At 46.5% G+C, this 6198-nt stretch overlaps 1 pseudogene; it reads right to left on the bottom strand.

Annotated features, from left to right (window-relative positions):
- Nucleotides 1-1346: 1346 nt before the first annotated feature.
- Nucleotides 1347-1834, bottom strand: LOC110329213 (annotated as a pseudogene).
- Nucleotides 1835-6198: the final 4364 nt, after the last annotated feature.

Here is a 6198-nt window from a genome sequence, read left to right as displayed (position 1 = left end):
GTCACATCTCCACGGATCTGAAAACATAAGGTATGACAGGAAGAAGTCATGAATATTACATCCCCCAAGGCCCTGACCTGGTGAGACCTACATCCCCCAAGGCCCTGACCTGGTGACCTGCATCCCCCAAGGCACTGACCTGGTGACCTGCATCCCCCAAGGCCCTGACCTGGTGACCTACATCCCTCAAGGCCCTGACCTGATGACCTACATCCCCCAAGGACCCGGCCAAGTGACCTTCCTCTCCCCAGCTAAATTCTAACTCTTAAAGTTTCTTGTGGTGGTTTGAATAAGAACGGCCTTCATAGGTATAAATATTTGAATGCTTGTTCCCGGGTTAGTAGAACTATTTGGGAAGGATTAGGAGCTGTGGCCTCGTGGGAGGAGGCATGTCACTAGGAGTAGGTATTGAGGTTTCAAAACTCCACACCATTCCCAGTCATTTCTTTCTGTGCCTCGTGGTTGTGGGTCAGATATAAGCTCTCAGCTATTACTCCTACGCCATGTCTACCCTCTTGCCACCACGTTCCCGGCTGATGGTTATCAGTTAGCCCTCTGAAACTGGAGACCCCCATTAAAACACTTTCTTTTGTGAGTTGCCTTGGTCATGGTGTTTTGTCATGGAAATAGACAAGTAACTAAGATAGTTCTACAATGTCCCCCATCCCAAATCATGCCACCAACTGAAGACCAAGTGTTCAAATACAGAAGCCTGGGAGAACCACTTGACACTCTAATTGTGAACATCCAGCAGGCACATGGCCCCGGATTCACCCTCAATGCATTTCCTCATCCAATCAATCAATCTAAACTGAAATCCCCAGGAGACTGAGTCTTGGGACATTAACAAATGGATCCCTAATGGCTCACTAAGGGATCTGAAGGTCATTCTTAAGGGTAAGGTGCTAATTAACATTTTTGGAGCCCTTCAGCTCATCAGACTTGCAAGGAAAGGAAAGGGGGACCTAAACTGTGAACAGGTGCAGAGGGGCAGCCCTTTTGTCTGCAAAACAGAAGCCTGCATTCTATTGACCCGTGGACCTTTCTCAGATCTCCCCCAGCCCCAGGCACTCAGGGAGACAAATGACATTGCATGATCATGAATATTCAACGTTTACTGGCTAGCTAACTCACCATTACAGGATGCAGTATTCTAAATCCTTGCAAAGTAGCCCCTTGGCTCCAAAGCACTTGGAGAAGTTCCAGGAGACTCACAGATGTGTGCCCCTCCTGCTGAGCTCAGTGTGCCCATTTTGTGCGCAGCACAACCACCAGCTCCCTAAGCTTCCTCCTTTGTTGTTGTTCTTCTTCTTTAAAGTTTATTCAATATAACACAATCTCCAACTTCACTGAGGTGGCTGACCACATCTACAACCAAAGCCTCCTCTAAACTGGAATTCAGTTGCTGAGCCAGCCCCAGCCTCTCTGGCTTTCTTGTCAGCTGGGGAGTGGCAGAGGGGGCACAGCACTCCTTCTGCGGGTGTCTCTGCCTGCCTCCCATCTTGTGAATCTTGCAGGTCACTCACCCTCTGGACCTTTGGCCGAGGCCTGCCAGTCTCAGGACAGCTGCCAAGCAGGGGGTCCGGGGGTAGGTGCAGGAAATCTGGATGCCCTCATTTGTAAGGTACCAGTTAGAAATGTCTCCAGGCAAACTGCTTCTTCATGTAGCCTCAAGACTTGAGAGACTGCATGGCCTACATTACATCAACTTTGGGCACATGATTGTCTACCAGCTGGGGTATATGGGCATGTGGACATCTTTTTTGGCAACCATCACACCTTCCTTAAAAAGGAGTTCATAGATGCCAATTCGATTCTTCTTAGGCATCAACATTGAGCTTGCTGAAGGGTCCGAGGTGGGGGCTAGCAAGAGAAGCTTACCCTTTAAGTGACTCCACCAACTCTTGGAAGGCTAATGCTAGCTGTGGGCTGCAGAAGAACAAGGGTGGCTGACTCTGTACATGGCTATCTCACAGCCACATATGCTTGCCTCCTAATGCGTAGCAGTTTTACTGACCAGCAGCAGCTTGTGTTCTCATTCATGCCTGCCTCTGTCTTTGTACCTAGGACACTGGGCATAAGCTCATTATCTTCTCTCTTCTCAGCTTGTTGCCTAGATGGAAGCACATCTCCCTATGATGAGGTGCGTTCCAGAGGTGCTTGAAGAAGTCTCTATACCAACAGGCTATTACCCACCCCCCTCCCCGGTCATAAGAATCACTCTATCAATAGGCACAACCTGGATTCCTTTCTCAAATATAGCCATTAAAGAATTTAAATGCCCAGTAGTTCATGGATCACACGTAGACATAATTAAGTCCCCCAAGGTGCTGAAAAACCTGTTTGGAACTGTGTGACCAGAAAGGTGGGTATTCTCTTTTTAAGTCTTTCTAGTGAGTATTGGCAAAATCAGGGGGTTGAATAAGCTAATACATTCACCTCTAAGATTCTTAATCCTCAGATAGAGTTGAAGGTCATTGCATAAAGTGGTGAGTACCTGGAGCAGAAACTGTAAGAGTAGAAGCAAGGAGGGTTACAGCATCGGATGATAGCTCCTGGGGAGATTACATTCAGCAATCACATGTACTATCTACCAAAGTAAACCTCAGGACAACCATATGATGTTGGAAATGCAGCTACTCTCATTTGACAAATTAGGAAACTGAAGGTAAACTTCCTAAGTATATTTTGTCTTATTTTATTGAGACAAGTTCTCACTATACCCTTGACTGGTCTGATGCTTGCTATGTAGACCAGGCTGGCCTCTAAGGCACAGAGATACTACTGCCTCAGTCTCCTGAGTACTGGGATTAAAGATGTGTGTTGCCAGGCCCTGATAAACTTGCCATATTTATGCAAACATACTAAGTTGGTATTAGAGCATAAAGGAAGATCATAAAGAAGATGAATTTTGCTGGAGGCAATCTTTCTCTCTTGCTAACAATTGAGTCGAACTGTTGTATATAGCTATTCATCTGTCTCTCATACAGCCATCTGGATTTGTTGCTTCTGTTATTACTGTGCCAAAATACCTGAAAGAAACAACCTGAGGAAGGGTTTATTTGGGTTTTCATTTAGGGAGGGAAGCCCATCATGACAGGGGAGAAATGTCAACAGGAATGTTGTGGGGCCAGGAGGCTGCAGTCCATCTGCTCGTGGAGCAAAGAGGGATGAATCCTGATGTTCAAACCTTCTACTCCATGCCTCCTCCTTGTTATTAAGTCTTGGGCCTAAGCACCTGAGATAATGCTGCCCACATTCAGGGCAGCTCTTCTCTTTTTGGTGAAACTTCTTTGGAAATACTATCATAGACATGCCTAGAGGCGTGTCAGGTAGATGATTATAAATCCAGTGAAGATGACAATGGGAATAACTGCCACACTATCCACCCACTCACCCACCCATCCATCCATCTATCCACCCACCCATCCACTTATCCACTCATCCACACAACCACCCAACCACCTATCCATCCATCCATCCATCCATCCATCCATCCATCCATCCATCCATCCATCCATCCACACATCCATCCATCCATCCATCCATCCATCCATCCATCCATCCATCCATCCATCCACACATCCATCCATTCACACATACATCCACCCACCCACCCACTCACCTACCAATCCATCCATCCATACTTACATACATACATAGATCCACATATCCATCCATCCATCCACCCACCCACTCACCTACACATCCATCCACTTATCCATCCACTCATCCACCCACCCACCCATCCATCCATCCATCCATTCATCCATCTATCCAACTGTCCGTCTATCTATCCAACCATACATCCCTTGCTCCCAACATTTTTCAGGGACGAACCCAAAGAACTCAAACTAAGGAGAAAAGTAACTTTAAAAAAGTAAAGCTTAAAAGAACAAATGTAAAAGAATGAAATCCACAACACAAAGGGGAGTTTATTCTAAAACCGATGCAGATAAGCACACTGCTTAATTCTGAACGCACTGACTTCCAAGGTATAAAAAGAAACACCCTGAGCTACACAGTTTGCATTAGCTCAGGAGAGGAAGCACAGCCATCTGTCAGAAGAGATAAACTTTCTTACTACCAGCGTCTAAAACAGTGAACACATGGGTTTTTATTTATTATGGAGAAATTAAGTAACATAAGGCCAGCATCCACAAATGCAACTTATGCATAATATAAAAATCGACATTATCTCTCTATGATTCCAGGCCAGCATGATCTGGACATGTTCTGTCTAGGGTCATTTTTAGTATCCCAGATTGAGGCTTCTCTGTAGTTCAATACCAACTCCTTTGAACTGGCACTGTCGCCTCAATACTGGCTTCTTCCTTCTTCCCAGAGGAGGAGGAATGGAAGGGGCATCAATTGTGTAACACCAGAGAAAGGGAGCAAGAAAGAAAGGCAAAACAATAGTACTCAAGAAGATGTTGCCAAGTGTGAGACTTAGGGTGAATGGAGTGAATGAATTAGAAAGAGAAAAGATTTTAAATGGCTTCAAACGCCAATCTCACCACATTGGCAAAAAAGTACCATGGCTTATTTCAGGTATGAGATGGCATCGGCTTTCTTCGTGTCTGCATGGTCGGGAGATGCTGATTAGAAGTGGAGCCCCAGTCTGCACAGGGGAGGTAATTACCCTGTGTCTCCTCTCGGGGAAAGGCACAGGAGGTGGAGGTGCCATCTTCCACGTGGGTCGACTGCACATGCGTGAAGTGTATTGCCATCAGAAAGGTGCCATCTCTTCACAGCCAAAAGGAAGTTTTAAATCCAGCTGCATCCGACTCACTCCCGGTGTCCTGGGTCATCAGAGATGTTAGGAGCCCTTCCTGAACCCTGAAAGTTATCTTGTCTCCCTGTCTTCAAAGACTCCTCCTATGCCAGTTTAGTAGCTGTCATCCAACTATGCCCCCAGGCATTTCTGAGCTCCAGATCTTTCCTCTTGTCATTAGGTGACCATGTGGATGGTGGTTCTCTCCTGCTGGGACAGCCAAGCACTGGGTTTCATTTCTTACTGTGTATTCTTTCACCACAACTGGCGTAATCATCCCTTCACAACAGTGCTTCGCAGCTATGCCATATTGTGGCACATCCAGAAGACAGCATTATTTATTCGGCACACTAGACATGTCAAGGCTGGAGAAAAATGGCTCTGAGCCCGTCCACATGCCCACTGGGCTGCACTAATGAATGGACTCAAGGACCAATAAGCTGACTGTCTCGTAATCCAATCACTTGAAAGCCCTGGTCTAAAACCTCAAGAACAGCTCTTTAACTTTATCCTGGGTCATCCGTCTGTCCTCTAGCCCCCCACTGCACACATCAGCTAGCTTAGTGTCCTATCCAACATTTCTGATAGCCTGGTACATTGCTCCACTCTCAAGCAGAAGTTCCCTCCCTCGGGTAGGCTGCCTGTGGAGCTGTTGATCGGGCAGTAGAGTCCTGCCACAACTTAGCCCTGGTTTGTCTCTTTTAGGATTGTTTGACACAGCCCCCGAATGTGTTTCTTCCCTCTGCCTTTGTCATGGCAGCTCTTGCTTTGAATATTCTTGGTTCTTCTCAATCCCACTTACTCCTCTAGATTTGGGATAGGTATTGCTGGGTATGGTGATATACAACACTAATACCAGCAATCAGGAGGCAGAGTCGCGGGGTGTTTGAAGCCAGCCTGGTCTACGAGCGAGTTATGGGATAATCAAGCCAACACAGAGAAACCCTGTCTTGAAAAACAAGAAGAAAAACTAAACAAAAGGAACCTAACCATGTCCCTTCCATGGTTCTGTCCAATAACTGGACTTTCAGTTATAACTGGTATTTAAAACCTCACCTCCAACATTATGGTTGATCCTAGCATATCTCAAGTCCCTTCCGGACTCTTCAAGAATCAATACAAAGTAAGACTTAAATCATCAAGTTCAGAAGATACCATAACAGGTGGGTGCAGTGGTGCACACCTTCAGTCCAGGACTCAGGAGGCAGAGGCGAGTGGATCTCTGTGAGTTCAAGTCCAGCCTAGTCTACCTAATGAGCTCCAGGCCAGTCTTGTCTACTCAGTGAGCTCTGGGCCAGCCAGAGAAGGATGGCAGAGATAACCAGTCCCCCCTTCCTTTAAGAAGAGAGTATATCGCCAGGCGTGGTGGCGCACGCCTTTAATCCCAGCACTCGGGAGGCAGAGGCAGGCGGATTTCTGAGTTC

Source organism: Mus pahari, chromosome 11 (genome assembly GCF_900095145.1).
Source record: "Mus pahari chromosome 11, PAHARI_EIJ_v1.1, whole genome shotgun sequence".
Taxonomy (NCBI): Eukaryota; Metazoa; Chordata; class Mammalia; order Rodentia; family Muridae; genus Mus; species Mus pahari.
Note: the sequence above shows the minus strand (reverse complement) of the source record. Positions and strands in the feature narration are given on the sequence as shown.